Genomic DNA, 13907 nt, shown 5'->3' on the forward strand with positions numbered 1-13907 from the left:
ACACCAACATGGCGGTTCCATACTGGTCTCTGTAAATTTGTGCAAAATATTTCGACGAATATCTGAGCTTGGGAAAACGCACAGACCTAAAAATTCGAGGAGTGTCATCTTTATTAATCTCCTATAACGTCACAATTTCTTGATTTTATCCAGTAAATGGTTTTAGAATAAATTTTTTATTGCGTCAGGATTGCGTGACAGTGCAAACCAAGAATTGTTTTGCTGGGGTCACTGACATACATCATTAGTTTCTTTCAGCTTAAATGTACAATAATTCGCTACATGAGTTTCACTCTTGTTAAGACACATAACTCTGTTACAAGCAAATAACGAGAGAGTATCGTCTAGTTCGAGATTTTATCTTTATAATACTTTACGAAGTTTCGCAGAGCATTTTACTTAGGTGTACTCGAACGGATGAATTCGTAAACAAATTCTCTAACCTTTCTGCTCTTGTTGCTCAGACGTTCTTGAGCTCGTGCTGGGATTCTGCTTGGTTCACGATCGCGTCTAAAAATACGAAGACGCTTCTGGAGATGCTTTTTATCAAGTTGAAGAGTTGATAGCCCCGGTTGATGACTCCTTTGGTATAACATGATTCATGATTCACTCAAAATGTTCGCTCGTAAATTGATCTCTCGTAAGGCTTGCAGCGACCCGTTCCGAAAACGCTTAACGTCCTTTAGTGTTGGTCTACCTTGAACGGTGTGTTCCTTTGTATGTGATTTCATTGCCCTAGAAATCATGGAATCCGTGCTAACTTTTCTCGACGACAACCTCTGTAAATTCCATGCGCTGTACGCATGCACAGGTGGCGCATGCGCTTTAGTGACGAGACGGCGATTTGTGACTGAACGCAGAAAAAAAGAAAGCCGAAATCTAAACCCAGAGCCTCACTGCCTGGGTAATAATTCACCCCTTCTTCTATTCTGCTTGCAGAACACTGAAATGTTTAATAATACTGTATTGGCCTAACTTCGCATAGATATCAGTGAATTTACAAGTATTGAACAATAGGCAGTAACAACCATGCAAGCAAGATGCAATATATCTTTCACTAGTCAAGACAGTGATGATCAGTGATGACTAAGGCCGTTGATCATTCTTCCAGATTTGTGTTACAGTAAAACCCTGCATGTATTTACGTAAGAACACGGTGATGTATTTATTAGAACCTACTGGCAGAAATTTGCTATTTTAATAGCCAAAAACATAAGCACCTCTTTAACCAAGCAGGATCAAGCAAGCTCTGATATGTACGTGGGCTACAGTTAAATTATGATGAACATTGTAGCCTAGGCGGTGTGACTTTGAGATTGCAAATTTACATTACAAGAAAAGACATAACACAATTGTGAATAAATACTGCATATTCAAGGACCAAACGGTTTGAAACCTAGGTTTATTCATTTTTCTGGCAATCAACTCATACATCTCCTTCATAGAAATTAAGAACCTAATTGAAAACCTATTGTAGGGGCCCCAGTAAAACAACGAAGACTCGGCAGAATAAATGTGAATAAATACTGCATATTCAAGGACCAAACGGTTTGAAACCTAGGTTTATTTATTTTTCTGGTAATCACCTCATATATTTCCTTCATAGCGGAGCTCCGGCGGAGCCCCATACCCATATAAGGAAGAAAAGGAAACCCATGAATTGATTTTCTCATGGTTATCATGGCTAGCGGTATTGCTCGTGGGCGTGTACGCACGACGGCGACGACGACGACGACGACGACGACGACGACGACGGAGTCGCGCAAGATGGCGGCCATACTCAAACTAATAGGCTGACAGAGACATGCACCCTCAGTTGGTAGCGGGTGAATGCCATTTTTCTTGGCGGGATTTTTAAAGAAAAACGATAGCGGAGGTTGATTTAATATTTTTAAGACAGGGTTGCGCTGAAGCAAAAGACAGAAAGCAAGAATTAACAGGCAAAGAAGTAGCGAAGAAGATCGCGAAAAAGACTGAGCGGGCCAGCGCTGGGGAAGGAGGCGAAACAGTACTGAACAATGCCGTGAATTATAGCTAGTCAAGAGCTAGAGAAAGGAGGTGAAATAATATACCGAACAATGCCGTGAACCAAAGCTGACGAGGGCTATAGAAAGGAGGCGAAAGTACCCGACAAATTGATTCAGAAGACTGCCGAACTCTCCATGGCCAAGTTCAAAATTCGCGCGAACGTGATGCTGTGCAGCCGTGCAAGAAAATTCAAAAGTCACCTGATTTGGTCAGGTGATGAACAAGAGAAATCAAACGTACCCGAGTGTTTTAGAGAAATTGCAAAACAGTAAACGTAACGGAGAGAAGTGGTTGATTCGTTGATCTATCGAAAATATAACTTCAGTTTAGTCTTCACAACTTTTGCTGCAAGTTTCTGCCCGGAAGATTTACACTGGCCGAACTGAATTGCCAACTTGCGGTAAGTGACTTTTGTTGTTGCGTTTGCTATGAAAACTAACAAGTTTCCTCGGCGATATAAGCTTATTTTCAATTGGAATCCATTAAAAGTCTTCCTTATTTGAAGCCATGCTGTAAGAGATTTTAAAAATTGCATCGTTTTAATTTCGCTCGTCTCTAAACAATAACACGTGGGTCGCTTTGGAGGTTGGAGGTCGTCAATTTAAGCTTATAACCTCACATCTAAAAATAAGCTTAACCAAAATCGTACTTGTAAACACGGCCGGGCGAATTTTGAAGTTTTCTCTGATTTAGTTAGCACTGCCGCTTCGTAGACTGCTAAAATTTGTTCTTCTGTTGTTGAAAACTGAACCAAGAAAGGTCTACAAACCATTTTAAGCCGAAGCGAACAGGATTTGCTAAATTTACTTTTGTTCCTATGTGAATATTTGCATATTGTGATTACAAAGTATGGAGATTTCCTCGTTTTGTTAGTTCAATTTATTCGGTTTGGCGAAATGCTTTTGTGAATTCCGAGGTTAAATTGGTTGAAGACTGGTAAAGCTACTGCCAATAAAATGACTGCAAAGCTAAATTAAGCCGTCGGCAAAAATACAGACTCTCAGTAATATTCAAATTTAAGTGTGAATAATTTTTAAACTTTAACACCGCAAGCTTAAACGAATTTTCTTTATCCTCTCTTTTATTCGGTCACCGTTCATTGAAAAGGGATTTGCTGTTGATACTCGAGCTCAGATGTAGTGATATGCATCTTGTGTTTATAATGTAGATTTCCTCGTTTTATTTTGTTGTCTGTCCAATTAGTTCGGTTTGGTGAAATGCTTATATAGTCCAAAATGTCGAGTAGACGATTATGCATGGCAATCCTGTCTGCAAATAAAGCTCTGCTTTGATTTTGATTGGCTATTTCATGTTATTTGTGCCATTGCTTTTGGTTGGGGGTACATGGACCCTATTTTCTTAATAAGAGGTTATTCCCCAATGCGGTATTTACACTTAATATGGAAATGTTCCAAAAAAGTGAGATAGTACTAATTAACTCGGTAAATTGAACAGTGTAATAGAAGTTCTTGCCCTGACCATTTCTCAGTAATAAGAATAACTTTTACATACATATATACACAATTTAGTTGGAGAGAGCGCTCTCCTATCTCCACTTTCTCTCTCTTTGCTCTCTTCTTCACACTAATTCTTTATTTACTAACTTATTAAATGAATGTCACTGACTGTTTTCTTTGTTGTGCGTGCATACTTTTTTGCTGGTCGAAGAAAGTTTCAGTTTCTTCCTGGCTGTACAGTTTCCTTTCTCCTGTCCTGTACCAATTTGTTTGTGATATAACTTCGTGAATTCTCTATTCTCCTTAAATTTTATCTCATCAGGTTGATAGAATGCACTCTCAGAGTGTTCCATCATTGTCTTCAGTCGCTACAATTTTCCGGAAAAAAGCAATAGTTTTCTTAATTTCCTTTTACTTTGTGTTAGGACTTCTTAGCATGCCTGTAATTGGCCCATGGGCATTACAGGAGAATAATTTTCAAGTAAAGAATTACATTCGTTTTAGTGTTGAGTATTTTAAATTGTTATGAATTAGGCATTTCTTTTTATTTTTTATATTTTTTATTTTAGTCGCACGCAACGTTTTATGGTTTTACCAAGGTATACCATGTAAATGTAAATAATGCACTGGAATTGGCCAATCAGAGTGTGCATTATATCGGCTTTAAACACAAACCACATATTACAAATGACTCATATGTAAATGATATTTTTATTACAGAGAACTAGACAGGGCAAGAACTTCTCCTTCTTTTGTGAATTTATATATTAATTCCTCTCAGTGCTGTCAAAATGTCTCAGGAACCTTCATTTCTGATAATCTGTTATTTTCCACCATACCTACAGCACAGAAGCTCACCAAATCCTAACTGATAACTAACATGTGTGTATCTCTAGCCTTTGCTGTGTGGTACATGTATATTCTGTTATCCTGCCTTAACTGCTAGGAAAAATTTTGGCAGAGCTGTTGCAACAGTTTCACTTAAATTGATTTCCAGTGACAGCACTTCATGTAGCAGTGTTATTGAGTATGAACTTTATGGAGGATTTTAAATTTTTATTTTTTATGATTACAGACGACAATAAAATATACATGTGTATACATAACCTGATGTTGGTGTTGGTTACAAACCGTAGTTCATAATAGTCATCCTATTACAGGTAAGGGGGAAAAGTTCAGAGAGTTTAGAACATTTCTTCCCCCAGCACACCTTCTGTCTATAGGTGCAATAATTGAGAGGTTATATATATGTACGAAGAGTAATGTAAAGTTACTGTATAAACTTAGCATTAAAATCTGACATTTGAACACCTCCTTTGCTAAAATTAGTCATGATTTAATTGTTATCACTCCCTGTGAATTCATAGAGATTCCAGAGGCAAATTATAACCTAATGTGGAAGTCCTGTCTTCAAGTGAGGGAAAATGACACAAAAGAGTTACAATGAAAGTAAAGAGAATTGTGAATGTTGATATGGTGTACATTAACATCATGTGAAGGTATTTGGTGAGTGCCAAAGGCATAACATTTCATGTATTGCTTTTTCAGGACAAATTATATAACAGTGACATTTTAAAAGGTGTGATCAGAAAAATGAGTACATTGTCCAGGCAGCATCAGTTTATGGACAGCATATGCAGACAGTAAGAGGAACTGTAAGCACTACCATGTAAGTTAGTTTTATGCTTATGACTTCTTGTTCTTGAATTTTGTGTCATTTCATCACAAGAATAGGTAACGAAAGATGCAATAGTTGTTGCAATATATTTTTGAAGGAAAACTTAGAAGTCTGCCTATGCTGGATAACAGCCATGTGTAAACTGAATGTGAAGCAAACAATATGTTAAATATGGGGCAACCCTAAAACCCAGAAACCGGAATCCGGAATCTGGAACCAAAAACCGGAATCCAGAAACTGGAAACCGGAATCCGCAAATCAAAGAAAATAAGTTCTTCAAATACGCGAAAATTGTTTTGCTTAGCTTTTTGACTGTAAAAAGTAAGCTGCCAAGTAAAAAGGACCTCAAACTTAACCTTTTTTGAAACGAAAATTCCCCGTCTGTTGAAATTGGGCAACCGTTATTTTTAGTGAGGGCTATGATTATGAGAATCTCAGTAAAGTGCGTCTTAATTTTATTCCAAGCACCTCGAGAGTGTCTAAAATAAGCTTGCTGGTAATTGCCATTTTGTTTAATAAGTGATCTTTAATTTACCGGAAGTATAAATTTATCCTTTATGTCTAGTACATACTGAACAAGATAGAAAATGTCATAGAGAACAGGATATCCATCAGTGGCAGCCCCCTGTACATTGATGGTCACGCCCCCCAATTTCGAAGTCCAAGGGCTAACCCATCTGATCTAAATATGAAATTTGATTTTTCCAACAGATACGAGACCAATTCCAGCTTAACACAATTTCCACACTGATACTGTGACAAATCAGCATTTCATATTCTTAGCGGCCATCATATTAAAACAATTTGTAGAAATGTTGCACACTTACTTCCGTCTGCTTCTCACTTGCTGACAGATCAGACCACATGCTGTTCAAAGATGCTAAAAGACTGCCAGAAACTCACTGCAATATCCTATAATAGCTTGTTGTTAATGTGCTGCTCACCAGTCTTCTCAGAGCAATTTGATCTAGACAAGAACCGGGCTCTCACCAGGGCCAGCTTGAACAAAAGATGGGTAACTTAGCCTATGAGCAGGCTCTCGTGTTTGGGCTGGGGGTGTGAGTGGCAAAGCCGCATGAAGGCTCTTGGTGACATGCCAATGCAGAAAAACACTAGACACCTATTTAGCCTGCTCAGACAATAGAGACAGATACTACCAAAAAATCAGTAACCCTGACTGGATAGTGATGTACCCAATGAATAGCTTTATGCAGCTTTTGAACAACGGGGCCAGATATATAGCTAAGGGTTGTTCAGAACTAGTCAATAATTTTTTAGCAATTACAGTCTGTGGCTGAAGTAAAGCCAAGAAAATAAATAACAACAAAATGATTTTTGCTCATATTTATTTATTAGACATTGCTGAAGTGAATTATTTCTATCATCATTCATAATATCTGGATTCCAGATTCTGGATTCTGGATTTCGGTTTCCAAATTCAGTGTTTTAGGGTTGCCCCAGATGATGTATGTGCATATGTTAATCTTGAATAATCTGAAATTTTAGAGAGTTTAAAAATATCATATCATATCTGTGATGGTTCTGAGGTGGAGGGCTGTTACATGTACATGTAAATGTCTCATGCACGATTTTTCACTCGTTATGATTCAGGTGCAAATAGTTTCTGTATCTGTTGATGTGCAACAATCTACACCAATATTTCAACCTAATAATGTACAGTGTATATTAATTACCCAAATTATGCTGTTTGTTTTTAGTTGGCCAGTGCTACATAGTAATGTGATGTTGAAGTGCACAAATTTACAAACATGCCCAGTGTCAACTTGTCAAATACATGTATATGAACTGGCCAGACAGTTTAGATTACAAAATTCTCTGTAAGGTAAGATGTTTCTTAAGCATTATTTTGTAATTAATGATTTCTCAGACATTGTTTTCTTCAAGAAAAGATTCATACCCCACATGGAGGTTTTTTCTCTATTAGAGCTCTTGATTCCTGATACTTTAATTTGGAATTTCTAAAGACTGGCCGTGAATGGGTGTTGGGTGTGAATATCTTCTGGAACTGCACATTCATTCATTGAGTAAGCAAGAACATCAGTATTTATCGTGACAAACTCAGATTTTCTTCTGGAAGCTGAACTCATATACAGTTGTACAGTTATATGTACAACCAAACAGCCTGGATGACCCTGTGATTGGGACGGTGCACATTGTTGTAACCCTCAATGTTCCAGTTGCTTGTTTGAAGCAAATTGCATTTGCTCTTGAAAGCAAGTGGCGAAGTTCATAACAGTTATGTAAGTTTGCTTTGTATCTCAGGGCAGAGCCTGCCACAGTGAAAGTTGGAGTACCAACCCCTAGCATTTGATTCACTACTAACACTCAGTAAACAGCTAACAATGAAGTACACTGTATATCAAAGAAAGGAATTACATGCCTGTTCCTGTCAGTCAATATATGAACAGGTTACAGATGGGGAGCCTGTATTAAAACATCAAAGATTTTCAAAGCAACCATGGCCTGGTGAGATATTTCTGAGGTAATATAAATTTAAGGTCCTTATGATTGCTTATAGGCATTGATTTTTATTGTAAACAATATCTTACTGAGTGTATTTTTCTTGTGTGCTAATTGTTGGAGAACACAGAGGTCACTGTTATGACAGAGATATTAATTTGTGAAAAGTTCTATAAACAAATGCATCTGGGAACAAATTAATTTATCATGGATGCAGCTTCTGAGAGATCCCCAATATTAATGGAACATACACTGTTCATACAGTACATGTAAAAGAGTTCAGTAATTCATTACTTACGATTGTAATGCTTTGTTTGGTTTCTCTGTATTTACAGACAACTTGATGGGATTATAAATTCTGCACCAAGTTCATTGAATAAACTGACTTGGAGGTTCAGTTCTGCAACCCATCCTGTTTGTAGTAATATCCTAGCTGCAACATTGTGACAGATACACTGCATTACATTATTAAGAAACACATATTAACTAATTATTTTTAAGTGCCTGTTAATTTAATCAGTTTTTCTTAGAGATAATTTACTCATGGTTTATTTAAATAATTGGCTTTTTGGCTTTAAAATGATATTTATTGAGCTTTTAAATCAATTTTGTGATATTCTGCATTGGACATGGCATAAATTGATATTTTGCCAACACGAAATGGAGAACTGGTCTTAAGCAAAGTTGCAGGATTAGCATTTTTGTAGAAAGAAAGGGTTGAGAAATTTGTGACATTCTACAGACAGCCTTGCCATTCGCAATGTCCGATAAGGTTAATTTGTTCCATTCTGTTGTAGAAATAGTGTTCTCTAATTTATAAATTATTTCAATCTGTTGTTTAAACGATTGCCTTATAACCCCTCTCCTGGCTTTGGTGCATGTAGGATATTGATGTATTTTTTATCCATTTTGCTGTAAATTATCTTAATTGATGTGTCAATCAAAACATATCTTGGATATGCTGGGCTCTTCTGACAAATGTACCCATGCCTCATAACCTTTGAGTGCATTTGGTTGTGTAGTGCAGACAAAATACATGTACATAATATAACTTCCTCTTAGCTCACTGATAATTCTTGGTATAATTTAATCATAGTAAAATTAATTAATGGAATCCAATAACAGCTCTTGTAGTCCACAATGCCAGTCGAAAAAAAGAACAAATCACATTGAAATTGAATAATAAAATTATTATTAGAAGCCTATGCAAGTATTCATGATCAGCAAAAAAAAAAATATCGTAATTACCATTCATGCGAGGGTGATTTTGCTCATTGCAAACCCGTCCAGCAGGAGGAGACTCCATACAATAGTGAAGATGGCTAAATGTATCTTTGGGGACAAGTTAGAAAACAAAACTTTCCAACTTTTCACATATGTATACTGTTTTGGTACTTTTGTGAGATTTCATTTGGTAGAGATTCAGGGACTGAGTATATTGTAACCACTGCATTTCAATCAGTCCCCACAACAAAAAAATGTGTAAACTTCTTTTGTGTGGGAGTCCCCATGTTAGCTAAGGAAGAATATAATGATTAATAACAATGCCTTGTCTTTCTGAATAAGGTAGGAAAGAACAAGAAATGCCACCAAAAAGCACAGAAGACCGTTCTGTTATGTGATCAAGATTTTTGGTGGCTTCCAAGAAATCCTTGAAATCATGGCTCTATATTTCATAATCACACCATCTTACACCTCGATCTGCTGATGTAATACTAGTTCCGGCTGAAACTATTAAATCATTCGCAATTTACCTCATACAAGTTGGATTATTTTCATTAGTAACAACATTCCGAAAAATAACTGAGGAGCTCCGCTTTTAGGCTGGCCTAAATCTATATATTAGAGATTAACAACCTAACTGAAAACCCACTGTACGGGCCAAATAAAACGACGAAGACTCGGCAGAATTCGACATAGCAATTTAATGCGTTACTTTTCAGACTAATCCGACTCTTCCCACAACAGAAAAACACACACAACAAAAAATCACACCCACACCCACATATCATTGAAATGTTCTACAGTCTCTTGAGACGTCTGACTGCACACCCATAACGTGTCCTGTATTTTTCGTCCTTGTCGGCTTCTACAGTTACTTAGCTTAAATTGCCAATGGCTACACCAAGATACAAGAACCTATTTTGCAAGACTTCAAACATATAGCTTCTTGTAGGTGGGTTTTTACTGTATTTACGTTGTAAAATGCCAATATGTTACACTAAACGAGTAGTGATTGAACAAAACAACATTCAATTCTTGATCATTGCAATGCTGTGTACATGACACAATGATCCGGTTTTTGGCCATATTTTGCATCAGAAACCAAGCAGACAGGGTAGACAAATATCAGCTGTATTCAAACAAGAACCAGAAGATGGTGGCTTTTGAAATATATGTCTAAAATATATCTTTCAGTGAAATGTGTTTGTGTGTCTTCTAAGAATAAAACTTTGATGGAAATCATTCTTGAATATCGAACTAAATAGAGACAACTCCCTGCGAAACAACTTATTTGACAATATTTACGTACCAGAGCAATAGCCACCTCTTCCTTTATTGTGCATTGGAACATTTAGTTGTTGATGTTTGTTTCAATTAGCTGCTTGGGAATTATGTGTTTTTAAGTGTTGTTAATATATTCCTTTTATAAAAAAAATAGCCATTTTAGTAATTTTTGTTCCACTCTTTATAGTTCGGCGAAAGACGTTAACGACTTAAGGCAGGATATTCCCGTTACTAAAGAAAAGGGAAGCTGATTAGGACACAATGCCAGGCAATGACATTATTTATAAGTCTTAAGGGTGTATTTAGTCTTCATTTTCGCGGTTCTATTTTCCAAAATTGTGATTATTCGTAATATAGGAATCGTTGAAGAGGTGTTGCACTTTACTACTAAAGTGATGACTGAAATAATTTTGGCTTCCAAATGTCCCGTCTTTTACATAGGACGACAGCACGCCCACTAGTGCTGACAAAAAAAAAAAAAAAAACGTTTCTTTTTGATATTTTGTAATATAGGAAACGTTGAAGGGGTGTTGCACTTTACTAGTAAAATGATAACTGAAAGTGAAAAATGACCATCACAGTAAATTTTCCAGTTCAAGCAATTGGAAAGAGGAAGCCTGAAAAAAATCAGGGCTTCAACGGGATTCGAACCCATGACCTCCGCGATACCGGTGCGATGCTCTACTAACTGAGCTATGAAGCAGCAGGCTTCCTCTTCCCAATTACTTACTGTGATGATCATTCTTCACTTTCATCTACAACCGCAGTTCACATATGGATTATTTCATATATACTTCACATCATTTCACTCCTCTACGGAAGATATGAACTCAATTAATTGACCTCGCTCCCAATGTGTGGCTTCATAGCTCAGTTGGTAGAGCATCGTACCGGTATCGAATCCCGTTGAAACCCTGATTTTTTTCAGGCTTCCCCTTTCCAGTTGCTTAAATTGGAAAATTTTGTTGCGATGATCATTCTTCACTTTCATCTACAACCGCAGTACACATGAATTATTTCATATATACTTCACAAGATGATAACTGAAATAATTTTGGTTTCCAAATGTCCCGTCTTTTACATAGGACGACAGCACGCCCACCGGTGCTGACAAAAAAAAAAAACTTTTTTTGGTTATTCATAATATAGAAGTCGTTGAAGGGGTGTTGCACTCTATTAGTAAAATGATAACTGAAATAATTTTGGCTTCCAAATGTCCCGTCTTTTACATAGCACAACAGCAAATGCAATATTTTGACATGTTGAGGCCACTCACTTTTAGGCTATGTAAACGATAAAATTTGCTGCTTTCAGATATTAGTATTTATAATAAAGTTTCCATATAACGCGCGCTCTGATTGGCTGAAAGTGCGTGCTTTATCAGAGAACAGAGCACGGGTTGATGACGGTAATTTGGCTTTCAAATTTTTGCGTCGGAATTTTGACAAATTTGCGCCAAATTAAACATCCCCTGTGATTCAGACAAACGCAATGGAAACGAGCTAGTTGTCTGTAGTAAATATGGCTCACAGAGACCATTGTTAAAACTGTACTAAAATAACAAGTTTTGCTAGATTCCCGCCGACAAAACACGTAACGAAATAAACAAATTCTCAACCTAAACAGTGCTTCGATAAAAGACATTATATTTGTTACGAAGGCAGAAATTATACTTAAGAAGTAAAACAATGATAGAAAACAACAATTGAAGTGTCTCTGTTTATGATGAGAAGCTTTATTTTTGTAAAAATGCTCAATTGCTCAAACAACACTTACATGCAGTGTAGTAACGCTCGTTCTCCGGTCATCTCAGCGAAGTGAACCGACGAGTGCTCAGTGCAAAGCTTGCTCTGATATTCTCTTCTGTGCTCGGAGTAGAACCAGTGGGAGCCGTTTAGTCTTTCTAACTTTTACGCTAGTTCGGGCAATCTTGCTGCATGCGGCTACAAGCCGTAAATAACTGTAGCTCCTTTCAAATTCAACTCGGCATTTCGCATTTTCATCCACAAGCTTTGAGCTTCGCGTTTCGTAATTTCCACTGGAAAAGTGCACGTTTCCATGGGCCACGATACGGCCGGATTCCTCTGGACTATAAACCTTCACCTGCCTTTAGATCCGTATTTAAAAATTAACTTCAAAGCGAACTTTGAAGGCATCGTTCTTCTCTCAAAAGCCGCTCAAACTACTCGAAACTGAAAGCTTAGCCGAAGTCCAGTTAGTGATTGACAGCTGTCGCTTCGTTAGCCAATCAAATTATTTGAACAATTCTAACAAGGATTGTGATTGGCTTATTTTAGCGTGCTTTATCAGAGAACAGTGCACGGGTGACGCCACTTTTGTTCGTTTGGAAAATAAAGTTTGGTTTGAAAATTCAGCCAAATGCGTGGGGAAATTATTAGATTCTTTATCATAAAACAAATAAAGAAGCCTCGAGTGTGCTCTGTTCTGTTGTAAAGCACTTAGGAAGCGGTAGAGCACTCAAGAAGTGGGGAAAAACACTCGACTTCGTCTCGTGTTTTCCCCTACACTTCTTTCGTGCTCTACCGCTTCCTGCGTGCTTTACAACAGAACAGAGCACAGTCGAGGCTTCTTTATTTGTTAATTAACTGAGGTAATGGTATTTCGACCAAGAATTAAAATCACAATTGAACCGTTTCCCAGCCGCTATATTTTGCATTCTTTCGCCATAAAACCTAAGCGAGATTTCCTCTGTTGCCTTATTTTACGTGCTTCAGCGGGCGTGTAGTTAAATGGCTTTTTTTATTGTGTTGCTTTACACACCTAAACGGGGGTAAACTTCAACCGCTTTTACGGGGTTTAAAATAAAAAAGTGCAAATGTACATTTGTATCGCGGCTCGCTTCCTTGCCGAGAAATGTTGACTCAATATTTTTTGCCGTAGACTGAAGTTGCCCACACGTGCGTAAAATAACCTGTAGCCGATGTAAATGCAAGATGTCGCCCGCGCGAAATGGGTTTCGGCGCGTAATTACTCCACAGACAACATAGAAACAAACAACGCAACCAATTCTAAATTTCCGTTTCTTACGTGCTGTGTTTTTGCCTCAAGACTTCCTTTCAGGTGCTTCAAAAATTAAAAGCAATCAGATCTGGGATATTAGCCTTAAAATTTCGCTGAACTACAAGTGCTAATTTTATTTTCAACGTTTTATTCTAAACAATTATTGGGGCAAGACTTGGTAATATCGGGGATTTTATGGCACATCCGGCTGCAACGCAGGCGAGGTAATATTTGTTTTTACTGTTATTCCGTAGATGTAACTTTGGCTAAAGAATGAACAAAACGGCGAAAAAGCCTTTGAAATTACAAGCTGCATGGTGTGAAATGAACAATTCTCATTTTTCAGAAGCAGTTAATTAGCTGCGAGCCCATTGTTCCCGCAAACTGAAGACCACCCATTCATCGGTTTGTCACAATTTTTGGCAGATTGAAAAGTTTAATTCTAAAGTCCTTTGACTTGCAGCAGTTATCTACAATTTTCCTAAAAATGCATAATTTATGTTTCTTAATTATCAACGGTAAGCTGAAAAAGACTCATCATTTTACTCATCTTCCTTCCTGTGACATATTAAAACAACGTGAAGTTTAAGTCTTGGCCAGGAAAAAAAAATATTGTTCCGCATTAAAAGAAGAAGACTTGACGAAGACTCCTTTTTGGATCCAAAAAGTCCACTAAAACGCTGAAAACGTGGAAGCGACTAAGCGACTACGGAAAGAATTGAATTTGACTACAC

General features: G+C 37.3%; 1 protein-coding gene, 1 long non-coding RNA gene and 1 pseudogene across 2 annotated transcripts in view; 1 reads left to right on the forward strand and 2 right to left on the reverse strand.

Moving 5' to 3' along the window:
• Positions 1–822, reverse strand: part of LOC149097862 (adenosine receptor A3-like) — an 11874-nt gene extending 11052 nt beyond the window's left edge. Inside the window, exon 1 of the mRNA XM_089277392.1 lies at positions 444–822. The gene's annotated coding sequence lies outside the window, so the exon portion shown is untranslated. The remainder of the gene's footprint in view (positions 1–443) is intronic.
• Positions 1–1591, reverse strand: part of LOC149097864 (uncharacterized) — a 6808-nt pseudogene extending 5217 nt beyond the window's left edge.
• A 16-nt stretch (positions 1592–1607) lies between these two features.
• LOC149097865 (uncharacterized) lies at positions 1608–9407 on the forward strand. The gene is made up of 5 exons (XR_016203613.1): positions 1608–2428; positions 4561–5154; positions 6882–7006; positions 7447–7666; positions 7980–9407. It is a non-coding gene; the product is annotated as an uncharacterized LOC149097865 (long non-coding RNA).
• Positions 9408–13907: the final 4500 nt, after the last annotated feature.

Source organism: Orbicella faveolata, unplaced genomic scaffold, assembly GCF_042242905.1.
Source record: "Orbicella faveolata isolate gen_17 unplaced genomic scaffold, um_ofav_v1 contig_46, whole genome shotgun sequence".
NCBI lineage: Eukaryota > Metazoa > Cnidaria > Anthozoa > Scleractinia > Merulinidae > Orbicella > Orbicella faveolata.